Raw genomic sequence first — 9,538 nt, 5'->3', positions numbered from 1 at the left:
GGAGCAGGTAAGTGAATAACTTCTGTATGGCTCATATTTAATGCACGATGTACATTACAAAGTGCATTAATATGGCCATACAGAAGTGTATAACCCCACTTGCTTTCGCGGGACAACCCCTTTAAATGATACAATATACACAAAACAAACCATCTGCTCCAGAAATAACACGGTGTGCTAGAAACAATGTAAGATTTATTTCAGAGTAATTAGGCACAAGTTTATAACAGAATGGAATCCTTTTACAAGAATATCTCTTAAGGGCCCTTATTACTATAAGAACGCCAAATAATCTTAAAGCAACAGGTCTACTATTACAACAAGCAAAACACTGATGCATCAAAACTAAATAGATGAAATGTTCTTACAAGCAAACAGGAAAACATCTAAAATTAATAGGAAAACCTTATAAACAGCCAATGAAAACATTGTTGCACAAATAAGAAACTAACAGTGACAGGAAATCTACAGGATTTATACCACACAGTCATAAATGGGAACGATCTGTGTTCTGTTGTGCTTCAGAGTTGATGTCCTAATAGATAAAAACATGAAACAAGGGTTCAGTATTACATTCTTTAATTACATATACATATGTATTGAGTTATACAGAATATGCATTCTAGAAGTCTAAGACAAAGTTTATCAATGATAGAAAACTCATATCAAGTAATTCATATCTAAAAATCTAAACTTTGCGGTTAGGTTTATAACAACCTTTAGGAGCGGGTAAGCGAGTCTGATATTTTTCCCTTACCCCCCCTTCCCCTTCCTCTACCCCTGCTTCACCTTTCCACTCATCCCCCCCCCCTCACCCCCCCAGTTTTGTTCATGATTTGTTATAATCTTACATTGCGCAGTTCCCAATTTCTGATACGAGACACAAGAGATTAAGCTATACAATCTAGTTCATGCCATAAGTATTAGGAAACCAAGATATGTTGTTTGTTGTGCTTATACGGACACATGTTGATATCAACGATGTTGTGCAATGTCTATATAATACTTTTCTTTGAAAACCAATAAAAACCGATTGAACTAAAAATCTAAACTTTGGTTATGTTGAGTGAATTATGACCACAGAAGACAAATACCATATAGGACCTCTTTAGTAAGATACAAGGTGAAGTCCCCTGGTGCAAGCATTGAGTAGTGACCAACTCCTATGGTGACGTCACATCGTAACGTTTTCTTGGCAGACTGTTTTTCTGGGGTGGTTTGCCATTGCCTCTGCACTCAACTCTTCTACTGTTCGGTTCCATCATAGGAGCTGAACAATGGGATAGACCGAAGCACTGGATCGGCACATGCCAGCACCAAAGGGCCCCCAATAAGTATAATGGGTCCATGTGACTTCCATCCAGCTCTCTGACGGTTTCCCAGACAAAGTAGAAGAGCATACTGCACTATTTCCTACAGGATTTTATGCCAGATCTGCAGTGGACGGTCCAAACAAATCGCCAGGCACAGATATGAACATGCCCTACGTTTGTTGAATAGACCATTAAAGAATAAGTTCACACATTATCCTCTACCCACACTTATTTTGCTAGGACAACCCCACTGAAGGCGACCATACACGTTATGCAGAAGTAAGCTGACGGTCCCTTATCATCTACTTTGATCTATAGAGCTACTTGTGGGATCATTCATACAAATGATCCCATGGATGACTGACTGTCCAAATTGATGTTATCTTAATTGTATGGCCAGATTAAAACTGAAGCATAGTGATATAAGGAGTCAGGTAAAGCCGCTTATGCCAACCTCTCCCCCTCCTACCTCCATGTGGCCATTCTACAGAGATTAAAGAAAACATAAAACAGTGTAATTACTTACTACTTAAGGCCCATTTACACGTAATGATTAATCGCCCAAAATTTCTTAAAATGAATTCACACTAATTAAAAAGTTAAACATTAAGCAAGTTGCTCGCATAAACACACGTCCACCTGAGCAAACAACCTAAACAGTGTTTATCTTAGCTAATGAGGGAAATGGAGAGGATTTCAGACCATTATCCTTCCATCTAAATGCTATGCATTTCTATGCAAAAAATCGTTAATTCGTTCAGTCGTTCCCTCGTTCAAATGATATCGTTGTGTGTAAATGGGGCTTAACACTTCACAAGTGAGTCTGTAGTTTGGATCTGAGGCGGTCAGGCAAGGCTTCCTCTGTGTTCTCTTACTGTGTTAGCTCTGCAGTCTCTTCGCATGGCAGAGAAGTGAGAGCGGAGCATGGCTTGTCATCCTCCCTCTCTGCCATACAGCCTTTATCCTGAATCCTCTTCCACCCCGCCCCTATAAAAACAGCAAATATACTGGCATCTCTAACAAGAGGCAGGAGACGAGGTTGAAAAAAAGTCCTGACTGCTGGCAACGAGGCTGCTCCCGGCATGGGGCCGCCTTAGGCACTGGACCTCCAATGTCTAGGGGTAAATTTGGCTCTGCCCCCTACCCTTATCTGGCAGTTGCCCTAATGTGCCACAGAAGTCTCCCCCTCTAGCTCACTTTAGTGATGCAGCACTGGCCCACATTCAGATGATTAAGTGGCACATGTAAGTCTTGCTTGTCATCCTTTAAAAGTCAACTTTTCAATAGAAACTCCTTTTAGAGGAGCAGCTTTCCTAGACTAAAAGGGTAGGGAAAATCCTTCACATATAAATCAAGTTGGGATGGAGCCTGGGGTCTTCCCAAGGGTAGACATTTAGGGGGGTGTCACTGCAGGGTTAGAAGATTTACTGCTATATTATTAGACAGCACAGCTGACTCTCTATTAAAAGCTTTATTAAATACTATTTGCCCTTACCTAAAACTGCACTGAAATCTTTAACCCACGCTACATCAGACACAGTTTATAACCACCTGAGGGTGAAACCTACCACAAATGGTGTTATTAATCAGACATGTGATTTCCATGCTCTCGCACTGACGATCTGTTCAAATGAAGGACAGGAAATATTAATGTAATACAAACAGTTCTATAAAATACGTCTAAAATGCCTTCAGTTGGAATTCCTGCCTAAAATGTCACTTTTTATTGCAATTTTGAATTTATGTTGCAAAAAACAATGGTGACAAAGAACTCTGTTAGCTTAAGTGCATTTTTAACCCCTTGGTGAAATAAGTAATTTTATCATTAGGGGCCAGTAAATCGAATCCCTTTTTGTGTTCCAGCGATCAAAACTTTTTCATTTTTTCATCAATGTAGCTGTTTTTCACCTTGCGTTTGACAGGACGAGGGTGCATTCAGACGACCATATATCGGCTGGGTTTTCACGCCCAGCCGATACACAGCGTCTCTCTCTGCAGGGGAAGGAGTCTGGAAGAGCAAGGAGCAGTGCTCTGAGCTCCCACCCCCTCTCTGCTTTCTCTCCACCCCCTCCCCGCCCCTCTGCACTGTTTGCAATGAGAGGAGGAGGGACGGGGCGGGGCTACATTTAATGAATTAGCTCCACCCCTGTCCCGCCTCTCCTCATTGAAAATAGTGCAGGGGAGTGGAGAGGAGGCAGAGAGGAGGCGGGAGCTCAGAGCACTGCTCCTGGTTTTTCCAGCCTCCTCCCCAGCAGAGAGAGACGCCGTATATCGGCTGGGCGTGAAAACCCAGCCGATATACGGTCGTCTGAATGCAGCCTTATACAAAACAACTTTGGGTACACGTAATGTATTGAAAAACTTATTATTATTTTTATTTGCTGGAAGCAATAGAAAAAAAGCTATTTCCCCATTGTTTTTTGTGATTTATTTTTATGACATGGTATAAATATTATGTTACTGTTATATTACCTTTCATCTACAAGCCATTACGCCTGTTTCACGTGGGCTACAAAATCCCACGATTTTGTTGCCATGCAACATCGCTACAAAACACATGTCTGTGAAGCCCATGGTCTCCAATGGGTTCTTTCAGGCTACAAAATATCTCATGTGGATGAACCCATTGGAAACCATGGGCTTCACATACATGCGTTTTGTAGTGACATCGCATTGCTACAAAATGGTGCGATTTTGTAGCCCCTGTGAAACAGGCCTAAAGATTATGACAACACCAAATTTATACAGGTTTTATTTTGCTTTACCACTTTCGCACAATATAAAACCTTTTTTTTTTCTTTTACACAAATACCTTGTGAGGCGCCACATTCCAGGACCAAAGCATTATCAGCTGACAGCGGTATCAGGCCTGTTTATGTCAGATGTGTAGTTTTAATGGGTAACATTTTCAGGTATATATAATTTTTTTATTCCTTTTTTTATATCTATTTAGGGGAAGCGAGACGATCAGAAAACAGCTTTTTTGGATATTCCTTTTTTTTGCTGAATTTGCTGTGATTGAAATATAAAGTAATATTTTATAGTATGGGCTGTTATGGATGTGGCAATACCAATCATGAGTAGGGTTTATTTAGTTATTTTTTCAGTATTTAAAGCCTTGTGTAAGGGGTAAAAAGTTGTATTTTTTTTCTATAAAAACATTTAGATGCCACGGTCAGCAATGACTGCAGCATCTGTAGTATTAAACTGTGTAAAGTAATTTCACTCCTTTTGTTGTAAAAAGCCCATATATGACAATGCTCTCTGATTGATGGGAGAGGTGGAGTTAGTGGTGGGAGTAGAGGGTGATACCATACACAAAAATTAATGCCCCCCCCCTCCCTCTCTCCTCACCACACTAAATGAAAAAATGATATCTATAATTTTAGTATTTCCAAACCCATTTAAAACTGCTATAGCTCCAATTCTGTAAGAGCTACAAATATTCTATCTGGTAGCCCTGATAGAAACAGAGCTACAGACAGTTAAAGTAGAACAAGCTCTGTTCGTTTAAAATTATAATGTCCTTTTCCTGCAGAAGGGACAGAGCCCGTCCTGAACTGCTGGGGGGATTAAGGGTCTTAACCCTTTCCAATCCACTGTCTGACGTCTTCAGACATTCTGATTGAAGGCTGTACAGCTTGGATGTCGGAAGAGGTCCAGCAGGGTATTCTTACTTTATATTACTAGCCGCTCTGTTGTCGATTGCTTCTTCGGCATGTCACATACTGCAGTACTGGCTCTAGCCAGCAGATAGCGCCATTGTAAAATGACAGAAAGAGAAAGCCCCATAGGAAACCCCGAATCCAAAATTGGATTGCAAAGGGTTAATGAACACATTCTAGGATTAGAATCAGTAGAGGGGTGACCACTCTGCTGGTATTTACGTAGACCCGGTATGATCACCTCTGTTACAGAAGCATCACAATATTACACAGTGCTGGAGCTTTGTGGAAAGTAACAGGTATAAGCGTCAGGAGAGACATGGATCTGTCATAAGGGGAGCCCTCAACATTATTGAGTCATTTTGGGAAGAACTCAAACAAGCAGCTTGTGTTAGATGTGCCGTTAGCAGGATGTAAGGACTGTTTTGTCAATAAGAATGGGCAACTTTACCACACGACAAAATAAAGAATGACATTCACAGCAATTATGAAAGACTACAAGCGGACATGCAAAAGGAGACAATGCATGATATTAGGACTGCCACTTCCTTTCCCAGCTTCCAGCAGGATGATCAGCCCCAGTGTTTCCCAAGAGTTTTAAAGCCAATTACCTGTACTCAAGCAAATAGCTTCCTACTAATAGCACAGCATAAAAAACAAACTAATTCTCAGGGGGTCAGAATGAGATCACATGACCCACCTGAAGAGAAGGACTCCAGGAATCTTCGGATAGATTAATAAACCAGGTAATACTAGCTGGGGAAACGGGTTACATAGTAAATGAAACACAGAATGTCTCTTTAAATACAGATTGCTTACCAGTTTGGTTTAGTGAACACTGAGGTCCAGGCAGTGCATCATCATCATCAAAGCCTATAATAAAGATATTCAGCAATATTATATACAGTGTATCACAGTTTTGCCTTATCAACTCCTGGGAGTCTGATGGTTAGTATGTGCTATAATGGTCTGATTGGTGAGGGTGGGATTACAAACACACACCATTATCGTTTTGGGAGATATGAAGCAGACAAGCAGCGTCCACCAATCAGACTTTTACTGCATATCCACTAAAAGAATATTTACTACAAAGCTAAGGCAGCCAATGTTATTTGTGGCATCTCTGGTGTAAGGGTACTTCTACACAGGACGACTTTCAGGCCCTTAAGGGCTACTGCCCACAGATAGATTTATGTTACATTCCCCACGGCGTAAATCTGCGGCAGAATAACGCAGCTATTTGGTTCTACTGAACCTAATAGCTCAGTCAACACAACTAACTGAAATGATCCCTCCAGGGTATCCACCCCCGCCCCCCCCCCCCCCCCGGGAGAAAGCCGGAGACAAATCAGGTTGGAATATTGGAATATGGGTCTTAATTACCATACATCAAACCCCCTTATTGCACAAATGCCTTCAGAATCCTTTACAGCAGGGGTCCCCAACTTTAGTCCTCAGGGACCACCAACAGGTCATGTTTTCAGGATATCCTATAGTGAGAACACTTGTGGCAATGTCTGAGGCATTCATAAGAATTACATCACCTGTGCAATACAGAGAAAATCCTGAAAACATGACCTGTTGGCGGTCCCTGAGGACTGGAGTTGGGGAACACTGCTTTACAGGGCTCCAGGAGGGAGGAGGGAGCTGTCCAGTGCTGATCCTCTCTCCTATACACTAATGCCCTGCATCACGACAGCAGGGAGCTGTCCAGTGCTGAAGTGTCTCAGCTGAGACTGCTACTCAGCTTGTATGGCGAGAAGGCAAGGGGGAATGAGTAATCCCAACCAGAATTTGGGATTGGCTAGGATGAGAGAGGAAAGGAGGAGCTTTACATATATAAGCGCTGACTGTATCAGACGCGCGGCACTCACTATTGGGATGCCGCCAGACATCACGGCCGCTCCCACTTATATGTGTTAACTCATCCTGATGAAGCAGTGTATATGTTAGAACATTGCAGAAGCGCGTCGATGACATAGTTTAGTGAGTCAGTACATGTTTTTCCAGATAGTCAGTTCAAGTATAGTGTTAGACCGCGGCCCGATACCTTCTGTCGGGCAGCTGCACCGATGCCGATTTAGCCTATACCTTATCACAGCGGTGCTGTGTTAGACAATAGGGATATTCACTTAAGCATTTCTTATCCCAGAGTGATTTAGGGGAAACCTGAGCCACAGGAACAGCTGCCAGCAGCACTTTAATCACACGGGCAACATTAACCCTCGAGGTGCTGACTTGAAGCATTTAATAGACAGTTACTGCTTTCCTGTTTGGTCTTTTGAAATGTACAGCAGTGGGTCTGAATTGGGCCACATGTATATGGAGTGTAAGGACTTATCAGTCACTAGTTAACCCTTACTCTCCTTCCTTGGTCTAATAAATCTATAGGCTCAATTGGAGAAAAACTGAGGAGGAAAGCAATTGACTAGGAACCAGCTTTATTTATTAACATTGCTAATTTCCTCTTATCCATATGTATACGGCACCATTTAACCCTTAACCAACCGGACCTTGTGAACCTTAATCGTTCCCTATATCATATGCATGTATTGGTATTTTACTCGGGATAATGTCTACTCTACCCTGAAAATACTAATCCCTGGTCTTTGACCTTAAAATAAGCAACTAATGAGTGACTTCCCATTCAGTACCCTTTACCCCGGATGACCATCACTTGTTTGAGTGATTTTTCGGTCAACTGTTGCCCCGTGTACAAGTTGCCTAAGATATAGAAGTGTTTGTGAGCAAAGCAGGTGCCCAATTCAAGAGGTAGAAACAACAGGTGATGTGTAGGTGTTAAATTCACCAATATCTCACCTCTATCAGCTGCATAAAATGAAGGTCTGCAGTAGGTAACGCAGGTTCCCTAATACATATTATACAACTTGCAGACAAAAGAATGTGGTGACAGAGGTAATTACGCTTAAAGCATAATTACAGTAATTATATTTTAGATGTTTTCTGCTATTATATTCAGTCTCCAGGAATAATTTCAGTGAAAAGGCTTACAGCCTGCGCATAAGATGTACACTGCTAGCTGTGCTTAATGGGGTTGGACAATAAATTAAGTATGCTACAATCACCTACAAAAGGCAAGTTGTTAACTTACTAATGTATGCCTTGACAAAGTTTGGATCCATTATAGATATAGTAAGCCAACAGCACCTCCTCCCAGAGTTAAGGGCCCTTACGGACCTCTGTATTAACGATTGTTCCTCCCCAGTCTGCATCAGCCAGTGTTAACAGCCCTTTAAACAAGCCCTGATTAACTTATATTGTTGATTGGCGCTCGTTTGGGCAGGCAATCTGCCTGTGTATAAGAACCCCTATTCAGGCATTCTTGTTCAGCCATGGCTGATATGAACTCTAGTTCCCACCATAGATAATCAGAAGCTTGCTATCATTAATGAAAACTACTGTAACGTTTTGTTTGTGTGACACTTGTTTCTAGCACAGATTTGCAATAAAATGTAGAGGTAGACTGAGCTGAGACAACTGGAAATTCTCTTATTAAAAACACAGAGATATTAACATATTTGTATTGGCATTTTACTCTTAAAGGTTCTACACCCTGAATATAAAACCATCTGTCAGGTGTGATTGATGCTGCGTTGAAGAAATATTAAAGTTCTTACAGATGAGACATAGTTTTACTGCACCTGACTCTCGGTCCTTGATGGGAGGGATACTAGCATCCTGATCTTTCACAGCCAGTGACTTTTCCTGATGTGGACTGACATAGTCTGTTACGTCACACTGAAACATATTGGAATTGGCATTTTACTAAATTATACAACACACTGTAATTCACTTTAAGGGCTCAGTCACACGGGCGCATCCGGGCACCGATGCACCCGTGTTACTGCACGAAGAAGACAGCCACACTGCAGATGCGGACGACTCTCCGCACCGCCGGAAAAAAGAACACATGACCGGCAATGGAGCTGCAGTGTGGCCATCTTATACTGCAGGAACACGGGCGCATCGGCGCCCGGATGCGCCCGTGTGACTGAGCCCTGAAAGGGAGCCTGCTACCACCTTTGAGCCCCATAAATTACAATATGGGGATCCAGGGAGCTGCTCTTTATACCGGGTGCCCTTTTTAGCACTGTGCTCCAGCAAAGTTGACAAGTGCACAAAGCATGACTATTGGAGATGACTCTGCGCACATGTTCTCCCATAGAGATGAATGGGAGAGTGCATATACAGAACCATCTGAAAAGAGTCATGTTATGGGCGTGTGCCAACATTCACGGGGACACAGCACTGCAATAGGGCACTCGGTTAGTATGAAACACAGATTGCCAGGCACACTGATCCCTCACCTTTGAGTGCGGAATGTAGTTTTTGAGGCTCAAAGGTGATGACAGGTTCCCCTGGAAACGGCACACAAACAGAGGGAAGAGCATGCTGGGCTTGTAGTAAATGCTTAGGAACGTCACATTTTTAGTGAATACTGCTTTTACTACAAGCCCAGCATGCTCTTCCCTCTGTTTGTGTGCCGTTTACCCCACTGACTTTAATGGAAGTAAGTGCAGGATATAAAAACCCATGTAA

General features: G+C 42.2%; 1 long non-coding RNA gene across 1 annotated transcript; it reads right to left on the bottom strand.

Annotated features, from left to right (window-relative positions):
- Positions 1-486: 486 nt before the first annotated feature.
- On the bottom strand, positions 487-5,849 carry LOC136612222 (uncharacterized). Its single transcript, XR_010790374.1, has 3 exons — positions 5,798-5,849; positions 2,882-2,935; positions 487-535 (listed from the first exon to the last, which is right to left on the bottom strand). It is a non-coding gene; the product is annotated as an uncharacterized lncRNA (long non-coding RNA).
- Positions 5,850-9,538: the final 3,689 nt, after the last annotated feature.

The sequence above is a fragment of the Eleutherodactylus coqui genome, chromosome 1 (genome assembly GCF_035609145.1).
Source record: "Eleutherodactylus coqui strain aEleCoq1 chromosome 1, aEleCoq1.hap1, whole genome shotgun sequence".
Taxonomy (NCBI): domain Eukaryota; kingdom Metazoa; phylum Chordata; class Amphibia; order Anura; family Eleutherodactylidae; genus Eleutherodactylus; species Eleutherodactylus coqui.
This window is presented reverse-complemented; position numbering and strand designations above follow the sequence as displayed.